The sequence below is a fragment of the Ranitomeya variabilis genome, chromosome 7 (genome assembly GCF_051348905.1).
Source record: "Ranitomeya variabilis isolate aRanVar5 chromosome 7, aRanVar5.hap1, whole genome shotgun sequence".
Classification (NCBI taxonomy): Eukaryota; Metazoa; Chordata; class Amphibia; order Anura; family Dendrobatidae; genus Ranitomeya; species Ranitomeya variabilis.
The window spans coordinates 132,839,160-132,861,505 of record NC_135238.1 but is presented as its reverse complement, the minus strand read 5'-3'; positions in this window follow the sequence as shown (position 1 = coordinate 132,861,505).

The following is a 22,346-nucleotide window of genomic DNA, read 5'->3' as shown; positions in this document are numbered from 1 at the left end:
TTCAGTGTTTCATCTGAGTTGCAAAATACATCACATTTGATATCTAATGTAAAGAAGGTTTATTGACAGTTCTATGACAGTTCCACCTACTAAATGGACCGACCATCAAATAGCAGAGGCATGAACTGGTGAGGGATGCCACAGTCTCAGATATACTGGCTCATAATAGGGTTTTCTGGGCATCACAAATTCTTAATGTTGATATTCACTTAATAGAACTTTAGCCCTCTCAATAATATGCTATAAACAGTAGTATATAACATATACACAGACCTCACTGATAACTCATTATGTATAGAACACAATTGGTACAATTAAATCACAACCAGGTTCCTGCCAAACTGTTCTGACCAGGAATGCTGTCACAGAGCAGTGCAGTTTGATTTTTTTTAGGTGGTTTTAAATTCTGAGGTTTTAATTTTTTATCCTTGTTACGGCTTTTACCGTATATGTTAATTCATTTTCTATTTTGATAGAATGGACATTTATTGATGTGGCAGTGTCAAATGTGCTTATTTTTTAATTTTTTTTACTTTCAATCAAGGAAATGAAGGGTGATTCAACTTTTCATTGTAAAGAAAATCCAGGGATCCCTGAAGAAGGAGACAGAGGTCTCCAAAACGCGTCAGTTGTTTGGTCCTTATCGCTATCCGTATCTCTCTCTCAGTCACGTGCGTGGTCACGTTACTCACTTCGTCACACAGGTCCTTCGGACGCGCTGTTCTCACCGCTCGCACAGGGGGAGCGCCCGCCTGTTTGGACGCCGCTGCACACTGTTATCTGAGGGGAAGCATGCTGCCACCGGCCGGGGCAGCCATTTACTGATATTTGAAACTTTCCTCCATCGTGAACTTCTTCTTACTGTGGATTTTTTTCCCCCAGCGACTTTGGATTGGGGTAAGAACTATATTATTAGAACTCGTAGAGCTTCTTTCATCTGCTCCATTTGGCATTCATTGGGGATCCTTATTGAACCCTTTTTTTGTCATCCCACACTGACTCATACATCTTTCTTTTGGGGACAATTACCATCATTGGTCTTCCTGGACTGCTTCCTTGGCTGGAATCAGCGCAAATTATTGATATATGTGTCACAGATAAGTGTATCTATTCATCTATTGATTTGGTTTCTTCACAATTTTTGTGGTAATTGCTTGATTTGCAGCAGGTTCATTAGTCCTTTAGCACTTTGCGCCATTCCTCAAATATATTCTGTATTTTATCACCAAATAGATAAATGGTTGCTCTCAATTGTACTAAAGCAAATGAATGTGTGATACATAAATTGTGAATAGCATAATGGCTTGTGAAATATATGAAAAAACACACGAGATTCTTAGCACAAAATTTGGCCAAAAAATGTGAGCCCATCCACCAAAATAGTACATTCACACTGAAGGCATCAAAACTATGAATTAACACATGTGGAATTATATACTTAACAAAAAAGTGTGAAACAACTGAAATTATGTCTTATATTCTAGGTTCTTCAAAGTAGCCACCTTTTGCTTTGATGACTGCATTGCACACTCTTGGCATTCTCTTGATGAGCTTCAAGAGGTAGTCACCGGGAACGGTCTTCCAACAATCTTGAAGGAGTTCACAGAGATGCTTAGCACTTGTTGGCCCTTTTGCCTTCACTCTGCGGTCCAGCTCACCCCAAACCATCTCGATTGGGTTCAGGTCTGGTGACTGTGGAGGCCAGGTTATCTGGCGTAGCACCCCATCACTCTCCTTCTTGGTCAAATAGCCCTTACACTGCCTGGAGGTGTGTTTGGGGTCATTGTCCTGTTGAAAAATAAATGATGGTCCAACTAAACGCAAACTGGATGGAATAGCATGAAAATACAGAAAAATCTTTAAATGTGAAGGTGTGTGTTAGGAGTCGAGTTTCCTCTGCTGCACAGGGGGAATCTCGATCAGTGTCTGCTGCGGTCTCCCATTCTCCATCGGCCACAGTGGAGCCTGCTCAGTGGAGATGTCGATCCCAGCGTCTCACTGAGCCTGATTCTGTGCAAAGGGTTACTGCTGCCTCTCCAGGCTCTGCTATTGTACCCTGCACTGATCTGCGGTCCTTCTAGGAAGGTCCTGTAGGTACGCATGCGCTGTAGCAGTCTCTCATTGGTCCTTTTTAGGAAGGTCCTGTACGTGCTGCAGCTATTTAAGGCTCGCATGGCTGCACGGCCATGCGCTAGTATCTTCCAAAGTTACGTGCTTTGTGCCACTGTGGTCATGTGCTTGAATGTGTTCAGGGACCCAGCTGAAATAAGCCCCTAGAATGCTGGCATCTCCGGCGAGGAGTGTTGTGTGCATGCATGACCACTGACTGCTCTCATCTGGGTAGTTAGCCTGTGCCTCTGTGAGAGTCTAACAGGGCACAGAGCTTTGCTTTCTCGGCCGCTCAGTGAAGTTAACAGAGCTGGTTCATACTGCCATATTGTGCCGCCATTCACTTAGCAGCAGGATCTTTCCTGCACGGTGGATCGCGGGTTGCGAACGCACCAATCCGATCAATAAATATATTTGGTGCGTTCGGCAAACCCTAACAGGATCTCTCTAAGTAATGTTGGATGATCAGCGGTTGCAGGGGTACATCCAGCTGCTGGAGGGTTGGTTGACGTCTCTTGAGCGTGCAACCTCGGTGGTGGATGTTACCGCAATAGTTATTCAGGCTGCTAACGTGGCTGCAGCAGCTTTACCCACTGCCACCTCTGTTCCGACCATATCTCACCTCCCATTGCCTGAGAGATACTCTGGGGACAGCAAGTCCTGTAGGGGTTTCGTGAGCCAGTGTGGTATACACCTCGAGCTCCTGGCTGCACGTTTTCCCACAGAGCGGGCAAAGGTGGGATTCATAATCTCTCTCTTGTCGGACAGGGCGTTGGAGTGGGCTACGCCGCTGTGGGAGCGCAACGATCATGTGGTGTGGAGTGTTCCTCGGTTTCTGGACACTCTGAAACAGGTATTTGTAGGACCTCAAGTCACCCATGATACAGCGCTCCAGCTGCTGGCTTTGACTCAGGGTTCAGACATGGTCAGCCATTTTGCGGTTATCTTCCGGACGTTAGCATCTGAGTTGGAATAGCCGGATAAAACCCTCATTCCCATATTTTGGAGGGGGCTGGCTGACCATGTGAAGGACACTTTGGCTACTAGGGAGATTCCCGCCACACTGGAGGAGCTCATAGCTGTATCAACTCGCATAGACCTTCATTTTCACGAGCGAGGGTTGGAGCGAGCCCAGTGTAGGCAAAGGTTTCGGCTGGCTCCCACCTTCGCCAGACCTCTGGAATCTCCATTCCAGGCGTCCGAGTCACATGAGGCCATAGAGGTGACACGAGCGGGACCCAAGTCCCAGTCCGCTCATGCACATAAGGTCTGTCATGTTTGCCGGCAGTCAGGACATCTTGCCTCCAAGTGTCCTCAGTGGTTGGGGAAACATCAGCGTCTAGTGGCAGTAGGAGGAGGTACACTAGACACGGCGACGTTTGCCTCAAAGTTGTCCTTCAAGGGGACAATTACCTTTGGCCCATCAACTCTTATGGTAGAGCTATGCGTGGACTCTGGGGCGGAGGGTAATTTTATGTCATCTGCTTTCGCCCATCGTCACGCAATACCCCTGGTTATGCTCGCCAAACCAGTAACGAGTGGTAAATGGGTCGACACTACCCTCTCAGATTACCCACCAAACCATTCCTATCACGCTTTCTGTGTCTCCATCACATGAGGAGATTATCTCTCTATTAGTCATTCCTGAGGGAATTGATGAGGTCCTGTTGGGGATACCATGGCTACGCTACCATTCTCCTCATATAGAGTGGTCCTCAGGGAGAATTTTGGGATGGAGTAAATCCTGCGAGGGTAGATGTCAGAGGGAGTGCGTTCAGGTTGCTACAACTCAGGTACCCGCAGATCTTTCCTCTCTCCCCAAACACTATTGGCCCTATGCAGACGTGTTCTCCAAAAGGGCTGCGGAGACCCTTCCGCCTCACCGCCCCTATGACTGTCCTATTGACCTCTTGCCTGGTGCTGAGCCTCCCCGGGGTCGAGTTTATCCGTTATCTCTCCCGGAGATGGAGGCAATGTTTCAGTATATCCAAGAGAATCTGGCAAGAGGATTCATTAGGAAGTCAGTGTCACCAGCAGGGGCAGGGTTCTTCTTCGTACAGAAGAAGACAGGAGACTTATGTCCATGCATAGATTACAGGGGTCTTAACGCTATCACCGTTAAGAACAAGTACCCATTACCCCTGATTTCTGAGCTTTTTGATAGGCTACGGGGAGCAAGGGTATTTACAAAATTAGCTCTGCGGGGTGCCTATAACCTGATTCGTATCCGTGAGGGGGACGAAAGGAAGACGGCTTTTAACACCAGGGATGGGCATTATGAATACCTGGTGATGCCCTTCGGGCCCTGTAATGCACCAGCCGTTTTCCAAGACTTTGTGAATTACATTTTCCGGGACATGCTCACCACCTCGGTCGTAGTCTATCTGGATGATATTCTCATCTACACTCCAGATATTGACTCCCATCGGAGAGATGTTTGCAAAGTCTTCGACCTCTTACGGGCAAACTCCCTCTATGCCAAGCTGGAGAAGTGTGTGTTTGAGCAGGAGTCCTTGCCTTTCCTTGGTTATATCATCTCTGCCAAGGTTTGGCTATTGATCCTGCCAAGATACAGGCTGTGATGGACTGGCAGGAACCCCATTCTCTTAAAGCGGTGCAGCGCTTTATGGGGTTCATTAATTACTATCGCCAGTTCATTCCACACTTCTCAACTTTGGTAGCTCCCTTGGTTGCCCTCACCAAGAAGGGAGCAAATCCCAAGTTGTGGTCAGAGGAGGTCTCCAAGGCCTTTCTCTCGATTAAGTCACACTTCGCTAGCGCTCCCATCCTACATCGCCCCGATGTAGATAAGCCATTTATCATGGAGGTGGATTCCTCATCCATTGGTGCTGGAGCAGTCCTTTTCCAAAAGGATGCTCAAGGTCGGAACCATCCTTGCTTCTTTTTCTCCAAGACCTTCACACCAGCGGAGAGGAATTATTCCATTGGGGACAGGGACTTGCTAGCCATGAAGTTGGCTTTTTCAGAGTGGTGACACCTCTTGAAGGGAGCTCGCTTTCCCTTCCAAGTGTTCACTGACCACAAGAACTTGGTGTATATACAGATGGCCCAGCGGCTGGATTCTCGCCCGGCTAGATGGTCCCTGTTCTTCTCCCGGTTCCGTTTTACTCTCCATTTTCTCTCTGGGGAGAAGAACACTCGTGCCGATGCTCTCTCCCACTCCTTAGTGTCATCTGAGGAGGATGAGGAGCCTTGGCTTATTGTCCCTTCTGAGAGCCTGAGTACTGTGGCTCCAGTTTCGCTTGAGTCCGTGCCCCCGGGCAAGACTTTCGTACCAGCGAATTTGCAACCGGAGGTTCTCCATTGGGCTCACTCGTCCAGAGTCGGTGGACATTTTGGGACCAATAGGACATCTGAGCTTTTGGCGAGGACGTACTGGTGGCCGCATATGGCTCGTGACGTCGGGGACTTTATTCGGGCGTGTGTCTCCTGCGCCCAGAATCGGTCTCCTCGGCAGCAGCCTGCTGGGTTACTTTACCCCATGCCGGTGGCAGACAGGCCCTGGGAAATGGTCGGGATGGACTTTGTGGTGGGCTTACCCAAGTCTCGTAGCTGCACCATTATCTGGGTAGTCACTGATCATTTTTCCAAGATGGTGCATTTGGTGCCGCTTCCACGGTTACCTTCTGCACGGGCCTTGGCGGCGTTGTTCATTTAACATATTTTCCGCCTACATGGAATGCCTGATAAAATTGTCAGCGACCGGGGTCCCCAGTTTGCGTCTCGGTTTTGGAGAGAGCTCTGCCGTTTACTCAGCATAGAGCTGAATCTCTCCTCTGCATATCATTCCGAGACAAATGGGTTTGTAGAGAGAATCAACCAGACTCTGGTGATATACTTGCGACATTTTGTCTCTGCTACGCAGGATAACTGGGCATCTTTGCTACCTTGGGCGGAATTTGCCTTGAACAATGCCGTAGCCGATTCCACTGGTCAGACTCCTTTTCTCCTCAATTACGGCCAGCATCCGCGTGTCCCTGTGCCCATGCCTGTGTCATCCACCGATTCTAGGGTGGCAGACTGGACGGTGGAGGCACGTGACATCTGGGATCGCACACAGGATGCCATCCGGGCCTCCAAGGAGAGAATGAGGGTTTCGGCCGATACACACTGGCACCCCGCTCCGACCTTTGCTCCTGGCGACTTAGTGTGGCTCTCCGCCCGTAACATCAGGCTGCGAGTTGAGTCCACTAAGTTTGCGCCTCGCTACATTGGCCCGTTCAAGTTTCTGGAACAGGTCAACCCTGTGGTCTACCGTTTGGCTATTCCTCCACGCTTTGGTATCACCGATACCTTTCACGTTTCCCTCTTAAAGCCCATTCATTTGTCCCGGTTTTCTGAGTCATCTGCCGGGACATCGGGTTCATCCACGGATGAGTTTGAGGTGAATGCTATCGTGGGGTGCAAGGTGGTACGTGGCAAGAAATTTTATCTGGGGGATTGGAAGGGTCACGGTCCAGAGGATAGAACCTGGGAGCCTGTGGAGCACATTCGGGCTCCGCTGCTCATTGCAGCTTTTGAGCGTAGCAAGGCTCAAGGAGGGGGGGGCCCTAGGAGGGGGGGTAATGTTAGGAGTCGAGCTTCCTCTGCTGCACAGGGGGAATCTCGATCCATGTCTGCTGCGGTCTCCCATTCTCCATCGGCTGCAGTGGAGCCTGCTCAGTGGAGATGTCGGTCCCAGCGTCTCACTGAGCCTGATTCTGTGCAAAGGGTTTTTGCTGCCTCTCCAGGCTCTGCTATTGTACCCTGCACTGATCTGCGGCAAGCAGGCTTTTCTGGGACTAAGTCCTGCTTTGCTCACACTGAGCATGCCCAGGGTAAGATCTCTCAGTGGAGATCAAGGGTCACATGCTCAGGTACTGCAGCCAAATCTATAGGTCCTTCTAGGAAGGTCCTGTAGGTACGCAGGCTCTGTAGCAGTCTCTCATTGGTCCTTTTTAGGAAGGTCCTGTACGTGCTGCAGCTATTTAAGGCTCGCATGGCCGCACAGCCATGCGCTAGTGTCTTCCAAAGTTACGTGCTTTGTGCCACTGTGATCATGTGCTTAAATGTGTTCAGGGACCCGGCTGAAATAAGCCCCTAGAATGCTGGCACCTCCGGCGAGGAGTGTTATGTGCATGCATGACCACTGACGGCTCTCATCTGGGTAGTTAGCCTGTGCCTCTGTGAGAGTCTAACAGAGCACAGAGCTTTGCTTTCTCGGCCGCTCTGTGAAGTTAACAGAGCTCGTTCATACCGCCATATTGTGCCGCCATTCACTTAGCAGCAGGATCTTTCCTGCACGGTTGATCCCGGGTTGCGAACGCACCAATCCCATCAATAAATATATTCGGTGCGTTCCGCAAACCCTAACAGTGTGTCCAAACTTTTGGTCTGTACTGTATATATATATACAGGTCCTTCTCAAAAAATTAGCATATAGTGTTAAATTTCATTATTTACCATAATGTAATGATTACAATTAAACTTTCATATATTATAGATTCATTATCCACCAACTGAAATTTGTCAGGTCTTTTATTGTTTTAATACTGATGATTTTGGCATACAACTCCTGAAAACCCAAAAAACCTGTCTCAATAAATTAGCATATTTCACCCGTCCAATCAAATAAAAGTGTTTTTTAATAACAAACAAAAAAACCATCAAATAATAATGTTCAGTTATGTACTCAATACTTGGTCGGGAATCCTTTGGCAGAAATGACTGCTTCAATGCGGCGTGGCATGGAGGCAATCAGCCTGTGACACTGCTGAGATGTTATGGAGGCCCAGGATGCTTCAATAGCGGCCTTAAGCTCATCCAGAGTGTTGGGTCTTGCGTCTCTCAACTTTCTCTTCACAATATCCCACAGATTCTCTATGGGGTTCAGGTCAGGAGAGTTGGCAGGCCAATTGAGCACAGTAATACCATGGTCAGTAAACCATTTACCAGTGGTTTTGGCACTGTGAGCAGGTGCCAGGTCGTGCTGAAAAATGAAATCTTCATCTCCATAAAGCATTTCAGCCGATGGAAGCATGAAGTGCTCCAAAATCTCCTGATAGCTAGCTGCATTGACCCTGCCCTTGATGAAACACAGTGGACCAACACCAGCAGCTGACATGGCACCCCACACCATCACTGACTGTGGGTACTTGACACTGGACTTCAGGCATTTTGGCATTTCCTTCTCCCCAGTCTTCCTCCAGACTCTGGCACCTTGATTTCCGAATGACATGCAGAATTTGCTTTCATCAGAAAAAAGTACTTGGGACCACTTAGCAACAGTCCAGTGCTGCTTCTCTGTAGCCCAGGTCAGGCGCTTCTGCCGCTGTTTATGGTTCAAAAGTGGCTTTACCTGGGGAATGCGGCACCTGTAGCCCATTTCCTGCACACGCCTGTGCACGGTGGCTCTGGATGTTTCCACACCAGACTCAGTCCACTGCTTCCTCAGGTTCCCCAAGGTCTGGAATCGGTCCTTCTCCACAATCTTCCTCAGGGTCCAGTCACCTCTTCTCGTTGTACAGCGTTTTCTGCCACATTGTTTCCTTCCAACAGACTTACCATTGAGGTGCCTTGATACAGCACTCTGGGAACAGCCTTTTTGTTGAGAAATTTCTTTCTGAGTCTTACCCTCTTGCTTGAGGGTGTCAATGATGGCCTTCTTGACATCTGTCAGGTCGCTAGTCTTACCCATGATGGGGGTTTTGAGTAATGAACCAGGCAGGGAGTTTTTAAAAGCCTCAGGTATCTTTTGCATGTGTTTAGAGTTAATTAGTTGATTCAGAAGATTAGGGTAATAGGTCGTTTAGAGAACCTTTTCTTGATATGCTAATTTATTGAGACAGGTTTTTTGGGTTTTCAGGAGTTGTATGCCAAAATCATCAGTATTAAAACAATAAAAGACCTGACAAATTTCAGTTGGTGGATAATGAATCTATAATATATGAAAGTTTAATTGTAATCATTACATCATGGTAAATAATGAAATTTAACACTATATGCTAATTTTTTGAGAAGGACCTGTATATATATACAGTGCCTACAAGTAGTATTCAACCCCCTGCAGATTTAGCAGGTTTAATAAGATGCAAATAAGTTAGAGCCTTCAAACTTCAAACAAGAGCAGGATTTATTAACAGATGCATAAATCTTACAAACAAAAAAGTTTTGTTGCTCAGTTAAATTTTTATAAATTTTAAACATAAAAGTGTGGGTCAATTATTATTCAACCCCTAGGTTTAATATTTTGTGGAATAACCTTTGTTTGCAATTACAGCTAATAATCGTCTTTTCTAAGACCTGATCAGGCCGGCACAGGTCTCTGGAGTTATCTTGGCCCACTCCTCCATGCAGATCTTCTCCAAGTTATCTAGGTTCTTTGGGTGTCTCATGTGGACTTTAATCTTGAGCTCCTTCCACAAGTTTTCAATTGGGTTAAGGTCAGGAGACTGACTAGGCCACTGCAACACCTTGATTTTTTGCCTCTTGAACCAGGCCTTGGTTTTCTTGGCTGTGTGCTTTAGGTCGTTGTCTTGTTGGAAGATGAAATGATGACCCATCTTAAGATCCTTGATGGAGGAGCGGAGGTTCTTGGCCAAAATCTCCAGGTAGGCCGTGCTATCCATCTTCCCATGGATGCGGACCAGATGGCCAGGCCCCTTGGCTGAGAAACAGCCCCACAGCATGATGCTGCCACAACCATGCTTGACTGTAGGGATGGTATTCTTGGGGTCGTATGCAGTGCCATCCAGTCTCCAAACGTCACGTGTGTGGTTGGCACCAAAGATCTCGATCTTGGTCTCATCAGACCAGAGAACCTTGAACCAGTCAGTCTCAGAGTCCTCCAAGTGATCATGAGCAAACTGTAGACGAGCCTTGACATGACGCTTTGAAAGTAAAGGTACCTTACGGGCTCGTCTGGAATGGAGATCATTGCGGTGGAGTACGTTACTTATGGTATTGACTGAAACCAATGTCCCCACTGCCATGAGATCTTCCCGGAGCTCCTTCCTTGTTGTCCTTGGGTTAGCCTTGACTCTTCGGACAAGCCTGGCCTCGGCACGGGAGGAAACTTTCAAAGGCTGTCCAGGCCGTGGAAGGCTAACAGTAGTTCCATAAGCCTTCCACTTCCGGATGATGCTCCCAACAGTGGAGTCAGGTAGGCCCAACTCCTTGGAAAGGGTTTTGTACCCCTTGCCAGCCTTGTGACCCTCCACGATCTTGTCTCTGATGGCCTTGGAATGCTCCTTTGTCTTTCCCATGTTGACCATGTTTGAGTGCTGTTCACAAGTTTGGGGAGGGTCTTAAATAGTCAGAAAAGGCTGGAAAAAGAGATAATTAATCCAAACATGTGAAGCTCATTGTTCTTTGTGCCTGAACTACTTCTTAATACTTTAGGGGAACCAAACAGAATTCTGGTGGGTTGAGGGGTTGAATAATAAATGACCCTCTGAAAATACTTTTCACAATTTTATAAAAAAATAAACAAAGAAATAACATTCTTTTTTGCTGCAGTGCATTTCACACTTCCAGGCTGATCTACAGTCCAAATGTCACAATGCCAAGTTAATTCCAAATGTGTAAACCTGCTAAATCTGCAGGGGGTTGAATACTACTTGTAGGCACTGTATATATATATATATAAATATATATATATATATAGACTGTATACATGTTTTCATGAATAATTGAGCCCATGGATCCATTATATGTTCATTTTGCAAGCCGGCGAGAAAAACTCACCATATGGATGTTACACGGATGCTTACATGCGAGAAAATTGCATCCTCAAACTGCACATGGATGACATACGGATCACTGTTCAGGGAACATTTCTGAGATTCTCGTCCGTGTAAAATGGAACAATTTGTGTATACGTTGTGTGTGACTCCAGCTTAAAGGAGATCCCCCAACATTAAACATAATGGTATATTACTTACTGATCAGAAGGGGTCTGATTGTCAGGACCTTGGAAAAGAACAGTGGCAGCAGCATTTTTTTCCCCTCCACAGCGCACTGCCATCTATCTGCAGTGTAGGGAAGTGCAACACAGCCCTATGTATGTGAACGGAGCAGCTCCCTGTACAGCAGTGCCTCTTTGACAGTAAAAATGATGAAGGAGAAATGACCCCATAACTGAGCATATTTACACCATTGCATAATAATTGGGACTATCCCTTTAAAAAAAAAAAGTTATATCTGCAGATTATTTTACCTTTTTTTCCCTATGGTTGGATTTTTTTTCAATTTTTGCAAGGTTGTTTCCATCAATCTCTCCCATTGGGAAACAATGTACAGTCTAAGTTATGTCAACGCTGCAGTTTTTTACTTGGAACCAGAGGTGACTGGAGGTCACCAATAATCTTAGAAGGAAGATAGACTTTTCAATGACTGTCCAATAATACGGAAAATCTGATGGTTCAGAACCTGTCCGGTCCCTTTTAGGCTGCATTCATTTATATCTTCAGTTTTAAAGCTGAAGTCTTAAACAGGTAAAGTTTTACTGTTATTCTACTTCCACATATGTAGCAAATATTTTTTATGCACCTGCCTGAAATTGGCTGGGCAAGGAGTTCGGCAAGCTGTAAAGCCCCTAAGGCAAATGTTAGGATTTGTTTCAGCCTTGTGGTATAGTGTTTTGGGGTAGTGTGGTGTCACCTGCAGGTCATTTTTCCTTACTGCAGTTTTATGAAAATTAATGTTTAAAATGTATTTTGTGATAACATCGTGAATGAGTGGTTCATTTGGCTATTTTCCTGCTGAAGGGGGCAAGTTTACCTTTCAAATGGTGTATCATTTGTGTGTGAGTGAAATATGAACGGAGATACAAAGTAATCACTGAAAAAGAGTGTTTTGAAATAATATGGGAGGATTGTTAAAATCATGGACTCCCATTAACAGGTCTGGACATAGCATTGATGCAACCTGTGCAACTTTCCAGGGACTCAAGAGGTAAGGGGGCCCACTTCCACCCTCAAAGCAGCAAACAGCTTCTCTCACATCCACATAAAGGGGTGGGTTATGATACGCTATCGGGCTGCAAAGGGCATATATAATGTTTGTGCACAGGGGCTCTCTTTCATATGTGTTTGCCCCTCCAGGAATACCAAGATGGCAACTTCAGGTGCCTTTAGCTGGCCTAGCTGGCATCTCTATCCTTGCTGATGCAAGCCAGGATATGGGAACATCAGAAACCACTCCATTTAAATGTCGGTATAAAAGACAAATTCTTGCTAGCTATGTAACATACAGGAGATGGAATTTACTGTGCGGGTGGAGACCTCAATTCTTGAGTCATCTCCACACATGGGTACCCCAGCAATAAGGCCCATATATGTCTTTTTGTGTTAAAGGGTTAAAGTAACTGTCATGAAATAAAAAAAATAAACAGTGAAAGACACCAATTTAAAAACGCTGCATGTCGTACATCAACTCAGCCCTAAAACTACTTTTTCATTTTATATTTTTAATGTACTGATTTATTCTAGATATGTCAGAAAAAAACATTATTACATATTTCTGTTTATTAGAAGTATCAAGAGGATAACAATCTAAAAAAAGTTGCATTAGTACATTTAGTCCCAAAATAAATAAAAAAATACTTATCAAAATTCACTCTAAACTGACAGTTTAAAATCTAAAATTATTGGGATTTCTTTTTGCTTACAAAAATATTCAACTTTGCAACTAACCCCTTAATTAAAAATCTTCTCCGTTCTCAAGACTGACTTGATTTTCAATATATGTACAGATAACTGCCTAGCTCATACTGCAGTCAAAACCTAATAATAAATGTAATGCAGGGTCTCATAACTTTTAACAACTGTGGAAATACGCTACCTGAGTGGGTTGGGGAATACTCGCTTGGCAGCAGTATAAACACTTCAGGCACGATATCTCACACATAACAGTCTTATTTGGTTTATTACACATCATAAACCACATGACGTACAGTCCATTGCATTATATTTCATGAGCTTATCACGACCCACTGTCCATTCAGTCACCATGGGAGACCACACAGTTCATAGAACATTACAAGCACTAACAGTCTGTATAGTACCTGACGGGAGCTCCTGCTCCACCTGCAGACTCCTTGTCAGTCCACTCCTCCAGGTAAGCTGCCTCACAGGGATCACCAACTTGCCTGGCCGGCACACCTTAGTCAGTCCAGATCCACCGAAGGACGGTAGCTTCCCCACACAGTAGCTCTGCAGATCCCGGTCCTCACCTCGTGCTATTCAGGGATCCGGTCCTACTCCCAGGACCTCCCAACACCCAGGTTACACAGGATCACACAGGTGGCCAGTCCGGGTACTATTCAGGACGTCCATCCCCAGCTGGGACCGTCCAATACCCGGGCCACCAATAACAAAGTCCCACCTTGTGCTATTCAGGATTCCTACTCACAGGAAATCCAACACAGGTAGCCCAATGTGCTATTCAGGAATCCTACTCCCAGGAAATCCAACACATACTTCAGGACCTTCAGAGAACATGTGACCCACACCCTGGTCACATTATATACCCTGAAACCACACCCCTGGATGGGAGTGTGGATGTGTGGCTAGTTTGTCCCGCCCATCTCACACAACTAGCCTAGTAAGTCTCCCATACTAACTATACACCATTACACAAACTCGAGGGACTACAGGTCCCAGAACAACCACATTACATCAGACTTACCACGCAGACTCCCTCTGCGACACATATCGGCCATTCACCACACTACCAGTCACTGTTTCATCATAACCCTGCCTCCAAGTGCATCTTGAAGAGCACACACAGCGCCCCCTGGCTGTAACATTGGTCACTACACCACACAACCTAAGGCCGGCGTCACGCTCAGCGTATGTAAATACGGTCCGTTTTTTACGGCCGTAATACGCAGAAAAGTCCCCAAAATAGTGATCCGTATGTCCTCTGTAGGCAGGGTGTGTCAGCGTATTTTGCGCATGGCATCCTCCGTATGTAATCCGTATGGCATCCGTACTGCAATATTTTCTCGCAGGCTTGCAAAACCGACATCTAATGGATTTATGTGCTCAAATGTTCGTTAAAACATATATACAGTATATATATATATATATATATATATATATATATATATATATATATATATATATATATATATATATATATATATATATATATATTTATATGTCATTGAGACACATATATACAGTATATATTCTGTATTTATATTTAATTCAGTGCGATATACACTCACTGGCCACTTTATTAGGTACACCTGTCCAACTTCTTGTTAACACTTAATTTCTAATCAGCCAATCACATGGCGGCAACTCAGTGCATTTAGGCATGTAGACATGGTCAAGACAATCTCCTGCAGTTCAAACCGAGCATCAGTATGGGGAAGAAAGGTGATTTGAGTGCCTTTGAACGTGGCATGGTTGTTGGTGCCAGAAGGGCTGGTCTGAGTATTTCAGAAACTGCTGATCTACTGGGATTTTCACGCACAACCATCTCTAGGGTTTACAGAGAATGGTCCGAAAAAGAAAAAAAATCCAGTGAGCGGCAGTTCTGTGGGCGGAAATGCCTTGTTGATGCCAGAGGTCAGAGGAGAATGGGCAGACTGGTTCGAGCTGATAGAAAGGCAACAGTGACTCAAATCGCCACCCGTTACAACCAAGGTAGGCCTAAGAGCATCTCTGAACGCACAGTGCGTCGAACTTTGAGGCAGATGGGCTACAGCAGCAGAAGACCACACCGGGTACCACTCCTTTCAGCTAAGAACAGGAAACTGAGGCTACAATTTGTACAAGCTCATCGAAATTGGACAGTAGAAGATTGGAAAAACGTTGCTTGGTCTGATGAGTCTCGATTTCTGCTGCGACATTCGGATGGTAGGGTCAGAATTTGGCGTAAACAACATGAAAGCATGGATCCATCCTGCCTTGTATGGAGCATCTTTGGGATGTGCAGCCGACAAATCTGCGGCAACTGTGTGATGCCATCATGTCAATATGGACCAAAATCTCTGAGGAATGCTTCCAGCACCTTGTTGAATCTATGCCACAAAGAATTGAGGCAGTTCTAAAGGCAAAAGGGGTCCAACCCGTTACTAGCATGGTGTACCTAATAAAGTGGCCGGTGAGTGTATGTGAAAAGACGGTAATTCAATTGCCATCTTTTTCCTTCTCCTTCCCAAACCCGACATGATATTAGACATGGTTTACATACAGTAAACCATCTCATATCCCTTTTTTTTTGCATATTCCACACTACTAATGTTAGTAGTGTGTATGTGCAAAATTTGGGCACTGTATCTTGTAAAGTAAAGGGTTAAATGGTGGAAAAATGGCGTGGGCTCCCGCGCAATTTTCTCCACCAGAGTGGTAAAGCCAGTGACTGAGGGCAGATATTAATAGCCTAGAGAGGGTCCATGGTTATTGGCCCCGCCTGGCTACAAACATCTGCCCCCAGCCACCCCAGAAAAGGCACATCTGGAAGATGCGCCTATTCTGGCACTTGGCCACTCTCTTCCCACTCCCGTGTAGCGGTGGGATATGGGGTGATGAAGGGTTAATGTCACCTTGCAATTGTAAGGTGACATTAAGCCAGATTAATAATGGAGAGGTGTCAATTATGACACCTATCCATTATTAATCCAATAGTACGAAATGGTTAATAAAACACACACACATTATTTACAAGTATTTTAATGAAATAAAGACACATGTTGTTGTAATATTTTATTAGACTCTTAATCCACCTGAAGACCATCGTCCTGAAACAAAGTTAAAAAAACAAACAACAATATTCCATACCTTCCGTCGTTATGTCCCACGATGTAAATCCATCTGAAGGGGTTAAATCATTTTACAGCCAGGAGCTGTGCTAAAGCACTCGCTCCTGCCTGTAAAGCCCCGGGTACTGAATGGGAAGCAGGGTGATCTGTAGTTACCTTGAGTCGCGGTGATGCGCCCTCTGCTGGATGTCCTCATATGAACTCGAGCGTGGGAACTTTTCCAAGGCTCCAGTTCATGAGGACATCCAGCAGAGGGCGCATCACCGCAACTCAAGGGAACTACAGATCACCCTGCTTTCCATTCAGTACCCAGGGCTTTACAGGCAGGAGCGAGTGCTTTAGCACAGCTCCTGGCTGTAAAATGATTTAACCCCTTCAGATGGATTTACTTTGTGGGACGTGACTGTTCATCGGAAGGTATGAGATATTGTTGATTTGTTATTTTTACTTTTTCACAGAACGTGGGTCTTCAGCTGGATTAAGAGAATAATAAAATATTACAACAACCTGTGTCTTTATTTCATTAAAGGACTTTGTAATAATGTCTGTGTGTTTTATTAACCATTTCGTACTATTGGATTAATAATGGATAGGTGTCATAATTGACGCCTCTCCATTATTAATCTCGCTTAATGTCACCTTACAATAGCAAGGTGACATTAACCCTTCATTACCCCATATCCCACTGCTACACGGGAGTGGGAAGAGAGTGGCCAAGTGCCAGAATAGGTGCATCTTCCAGATGTGCCTTTTCTGGGGTGGCTGGGGGCAGATGTTTTTAGCCAGGGGGGCCCAATAACCATGGACCCTCTCTAGGCTATTAATATCTGCCCTCAGTCACTGGCTTTACCACTCTGGCGGAGAAAATTGCGCGGGAGCCCACGCCAATTTTTTCCGCCATTTAACCCTTATTTTAGCAGCTACAGCGCCAAAATTTTGCACATACACACTACTAACATTAGTAGTGTGGAATATGCAAAAAAAAAGGGATATGAGATGGTTTACTGTATGTAAACCATGTCTCATATCATGTCGGGTTTGGGAAGGAGAAATGAAAAGCCGGCAATTGAATTACCGGCTTTTCTCTCTAACACCGGAGCGTATTTCTCGCAGGTCACACTGCTGGTCCATGTGTAATCCGTATTTTTCTCGCCCCCATAGACTTTCATCGGCGATTTTTTTGCGCAATATGGTGACAAACTCAGCATGCTGCTATTTTGTACGGCCGTACAAGACCGTACAATATGGATAAGTAAAATATGGCTGATAGGAGCTGGGACATAGGGAATCATTGGGCCGTGTGTTATGCGTATTTTATGGGTGTATTTTCTGCGCTCATACGTCCGTAAAACTCGCCAGTGTGACGCCGGCCTAAAGAACAAACTAGACCCCTAAAAATATCTTTTATTAATATATTAAAAGCATAGCTTACAGCAAACTCATAAAAAAATACTGGTGTATAGTTCAGATACATCATCAGGGTAAACAAATATTCATAAATATTTGGTGTTGTGTATATAGGATTAGCAATGCTCTAATCCTCCCTGATCATCACCCTATCTCTAGTTCTGTGGAGGTTGGCACCCTAATGTTTGATGGTGTGGTGCCCTCACTCAACACTGAAAACCCCTATTTCACACCCTAACAGAAATCACAGTGAAAAAAGTGCAATAGAAGTGATAAGTAGTGTTGAGCATTCCGATACTGCAAGTATCGGGTATCGGCCGATACTTGCTGTATCGGAATTTCCGATACCGAGATCCGATACTTTTGTGGTATCGGGTATCGGGTATCGCAACAACATTAATGTAATAATGTGTAAAAAAGAGAATTAAAATAAAAAATATCGCTATACTCACCTGTCCGACGCAGCCGGGACCTCAGCGAGGGAACCGGCAGCGTTGTTTGTTTAAATTTTGCGCTTTTACTTGGTTACGTGAAGTCCCGGCTTGTGATTGGTCAGGGCGGCCATGAAATTATGTCACGGCTTGCTGTGATTGGTCCGCGTCCCGGCAACATGGCCGCCATTAACCAATCACAAGCCGTGACGTCACGGGAGGCTGGACATGCGCGTATTTTGAAAAGCGCGCGTGTCCAGCCTCCAGTGACGTCCCGGCAACATGGCCGCCATTAACCAATCACAAGCCGGGACGTCACGGGAGGCTGGACATGCGCGTATTTTGAAAAGCGCGCGTGTCCAGCCTCCAGTGACGTCCCGGCAACATGGCCGCCATTAACCAATCACAAGCCGGGACGTCACGGGAGGCTGGACACGCGCGCTTTTCAAAATACGCGCATGTCCAGCCTCCCGTGACGTCCCGGCTTGTGATTGGTTAATGGCGGCCATGTTGCCGGGACGTCACTGGAGGCTGGACACGCGCGCTTTTCAAAATACGCGCATGTCCAGCCTCCCGTGACGTCCCGGCTTGTGATTGGTTAATGGCGGCCATGTTGCCGGGACGTCACTGGAGGCTGGACACGCGCGCTTTTCAAAATACGCGCATGTCCAGCCTCCCGTGACGTCCCGGCTTGTGATTGGTTAATGGCGGCCATGTTGCCGGGACGTCACTGGAGGCTGGACACGCGCGCTTTTCAAAATACGCGCATGTCCAGCCTCCCGTGACGTCACGGCTTGTGATTGGTTAATGGCGGCCATGTTGCCGGGACGCGGACCAATCACAGCAAGCCGTGACGTAATTTCGTCACGGCTTGCTGTGATTGGTCCGCGTCCCGGCAACATGGCGCCGTGACCAATCATAAGCCGGGACGTCACTGGAGGCTGGACACGCGCGCTTTTCAAAATACGCGCATGTCCAGCCTCCCGTGACGTCACGGCTTGTGATTGGTTAATGGCGGCCATGTTGCCGGGACGCGGACCAATCACAGCAAGCCGTGACGTAATTTCGTCACGGCTTGCTGTGATTGGTCCGCGTCCCGGCAACATGGCCGCCCTGACCAATCACAAGCCGGGACCTCACGTAACCAAGTAAAAGCGCGAATTTTAAACAAACAACGCTGCCGGTTCCCTCGCTGAGGTCCCGGCTGCGTCGGACAGGTGAGTAAAGCAATATTTTTTATTTTAATTCTTTCTTTTACACATTAATATGGTTCCCAGGGCCTGAAGGAGAGTTTCCTCTCCTTCAGACCCTGGGAACCATCAGGAATACCGTCCGATACCTGAGTCCCATTGACTTGTATTGGTATCGGGTATCGGTATCGGATTGGATCCGATACTTTGCCGGTATCGGCCGATACTTTCCGATACCGATACTTTCAAGTATCGGACGGTATCGCTCAACACTAGTGATAAGTAAAACTTGGGTTTCAAGAATCAGGTATGCCAACAATTAATAATCAGAGGTAGCTCAAGGGAACAGTATCAATGGATAGTCAGAAGGTACTTACAGGTGGGGCATAAAGGCAGCTAACAATGTCCTGCTTTGATGGGGAGGTTTGCTCCCTGATGTTAAACGGTATGGTGCCCGGCTCAACATCGGCAACCCTGAAATGCCTTAAAATTTACCCTAACTATGATTAGCGAAAAAAGCTATGGGTAAAAACACAAATATGTGTCAGTCATAAATAAAGGTTACAATACAAATAGCTCCTCACACTGAGTTGAGAGCTTAGAAATAGATATTTGGTAACAGCCTGGTTGGAAATATAATATTCACAGCACTAGGTCTTTGACAGCAAAACACAAAAATACGCATTTCATAATAATTTGTCTTACAATCAAACATCTTCCAAGAATGTCAAGGCAGCAGCCATAGTCAGACTCAAAGAATTTTATACCTTATCAGTCCCTCAATATGGACCCCACATATACTTCATATACAGACTGGACAACTATTTTTGTAATTACCCAAGGTAGACATCTTCACAAAATAAGTCACATATCTCAATAACTGACTTGTACATATATGCCTCCTAATACGGACATTGCATTGCAAGTAATGTGAAAAATTAACACTTACCATTTAATTTGTCCCTGTCCCCATATGCCCACTAATATGGACATTCCAAATAATGAGAAAAGTTGACACTTATCATTTACGTTGTCCCTGTCTCAAGGCATTTCCCCCTGCTTTCCCAAAGTTCATCAGGGCACCGATGGGAGAACCCATTCTCACCATGTGGCCAAATAGATGCGCAGCATCCCAAAAATATGCAATTTATATAAGGTTAAAAGCTATATTCACTGGTTCATCAGACAATAACGATCCACATTTCCTAATACCGTAAATTACAAAACTGTGTTAAAACAAGTACAGATAACAGATGCTATAAATCCCACCTCAGACCAAAATACTAAAACGGTAATTCTCATTAGAAAATAATAGAATGATCAGCCTATAATCAGCCAAAACCCAAAAGAATAAAGAAAGCAAATTTCTCTGGTATGATATATTACAAAGATTCTTATTTTCATGCATATTATTGATTTATGAATAAACAAATGAATTAAAAGATGACTGCTCTTTATATTAACATTTTGTTGTCATATGCACACACATAACCAATCCAGTTTCTGCATCATTAACCCCTTAGTGACAGAGCCAATTTGCAGCTTAATGACCAGGCCAATTTTTACAATTTTGACCACTGTCACTTTATGAGGTTATAACTCTGGAACGCTTTAACGGATACAGCTGATTGTGAGATTTTTCTTCATGACATAGCAATTTCAAAATTTTAATTTTTATGCCCTTAAATTAGAGAGATATGTCACACAAAATAGTTAATAAATAACACTTCCCACATGTCTACTTTACATCAGTACAATTTTGGAAACAATTTTTTTTTTTGTTAGGAAGTTATAAGGGTTAAAAGTTGACTAGCAATTTCTCATTTTTACAACAAAATTTACAAAACCAATTTTTTAGGTACCATCTCACATTTAAAGTCACTTTGATGTGTGTACAAGACAGAAAATACCCAAAAGTGACACCATTCTAAAACCTACACCCCTCAATGTGCTCAAAACCACATTCAAGAAGCTTATTAACCCTTTACATGCTTCACAGGAGCTGAAGCAATGTCGAAGTAAAAAATTAACATTTAACTTTTTTTACGAACATTTTAATTCAGAACCAATTTTTTTAACTTTCACAAGTGTAAACTAGACCCCTTAAGGAACTAATCTAGATGTGTGTTGCATACTTAGAACCCCAAGTACTTCACAGAAGTTATGACCTAGACATAAGTTATAATCTAGAGCCGTGAAATTAAAAAATCATATTTTTTCCACAAAAATGATATTTTCACCCCCAAATTTTTATTTTCACAATAGTAACAGGAGAACTTAGACCACCAAAGATGTTGTGCAATTTGTCCTGAGTATGCCAATACCCAATATGTGGGGGTAAATCACTGTTTGGGCGCATGGCAGAGCTCAGAAAGGAAGGAGCGTCGTTTGACATTTTCAATGCAGAATTGGCTGGAATTGAGATCGGAAGCCATGTTGCTTTTGGGGAGGCCCTGATGTGCCTACTCAGTGGAAACCCCCCACAACTGACACCATTTTGGAAACTAGACCCCTTAAGAAACTTATCTAGATGTGTCGTGACACTGGTGAGCACAGCGAACCCCCAAGTGCTTCACAGAAGTTTATAACGTAGAGCCCTGAAAATAAAAAATCATAGTTTTTCCACAAAAATGATTTTTTCGCTTCAAAATTTTTATTTTCACAAGGGTAACAGGAGAAATTAGACCACAAAAGAGGTTACACAATTTTTACTGAGTACGCCGATACCCCATATGTGGAGGTAAACCAATGTTTGGGCGCATGGCAGAGCTCAGAAGGGAAGGAGCGCCGTTTGACTTTTTCAATGCAGAATTGGCTGGAATTGAGAGCAGATGCCATGTCGCATTTGGAGAGCCCCTGATGTGCCTAAACAGTGGAAACCCCCCACAAGTGAAACCATTTTGGAAACTAGACCCCTTAAGGAACTTATTGATGTGTGGTGATCACTTTGAACCCCCAAATGCTTCACAGAAGGTTATAACGCAGAGCCATGAAGATAAAAAATCTTTTTCTTTTCCTCAAAAATGATTTTTTAGCCCACATTTTTTTATTTTCACAAGGGTAACAGGAGAAATTGAACCCCAAAAGTTGTTGTCTAGTTTGCCCTGAGTACGCCGATACCCCATATGTGGGGGGACCACTGTTTGGGCACATATCGGGGCTTGGAAGGGAAGTAGTGATGTTTTAAAATGCAGACTTTGATGGAATGGTCTGTGGGCGTCATGGTGCATTTGGAGAGCCCCTGATGTACTTAAACAGTAGAAACCCCCAAAAGTGACCCCATTTTGGATACTAGACCCCCAAAGGAGCTTATCTAGATGTGTGGTGAGCACTATGAACCCCCAAGTGCTTCACAGACGTTTATAATGCAGAGACGTGAAAGTAAAAAATGATTTTTTTTCCACAAAAATGAAATTTTCACCATCAAATTTTTAC